This window comes from Camelina sativa, unplaced genomic scaffold (genome assembly GCF_000633955.1).
Source record: "Camelina sativa cultivar DH55 unplaced genomic scaffold, Cs unpScaffold11491, whole genome shotgun sequence".
NCBI lineage: Eukaryota > Viridiplantae > Streptophyta > Magnoliopsida > Brassicales > Brassicaceae > Camelina > Camelina sativa.
In genome coordinates this window covers 1-369 of record NW_010932536.1, presented here as the reverse complement: position 1 = coordinate 369, position 369 = coordinate 1, and the positions used below count along the sequence as shown (strand labels likewise).

Here is a 369-nt window from a genome sequence, read left to right as displayed (position 1 = left end):
GGGAGCGCTTGAAGATCAATGATATGCTAAGAATATCACAAAGAAAAAAGTTCTGAGAACACAATTATGATTAAAAATCAAATATTATTTAATTTTTAGTTGAGAAAGATAAATTGTATAAAGCCAGTTATAGTAGTGCTAATACTAAATTCCTATCTGTAGCCGCATATTTACCTGAGTTTGACTATCATTTCCAGTTACAATATTTCCAATGGTGCGAAGAGCGGGAATGAGAACTAAAGGTGAACGGTGGCTGTTCAGAAAGCAAAAAAGCCATCAGTATATATGACTGAATTTTCTTGGTTAAATTAAAGTGATAAAGTCAAACACTCACACCGAAAGACCAATAAGTCGTGCACAAACTTTGGC

At 33.6% G+C, this 369-nt stretch overlaps 1 long non-coding RNA gene across 1 annotated transcript; it reads right to left on the bottom strand.

The window, feature by feature from the left end:
- On the bottom strand, positions 1 to 369 carry LOC104775287. The gene is made up of 3 exons (XR_765814.1): positions 335 to 369; positions 175 to 253; positions 1 to 26 (listed from the first exon to the last, which is right to left on the bottom strand). It is a non-coding gene; the product is annotated as an uncharacterized LOC104775287 (long non-coding RNA).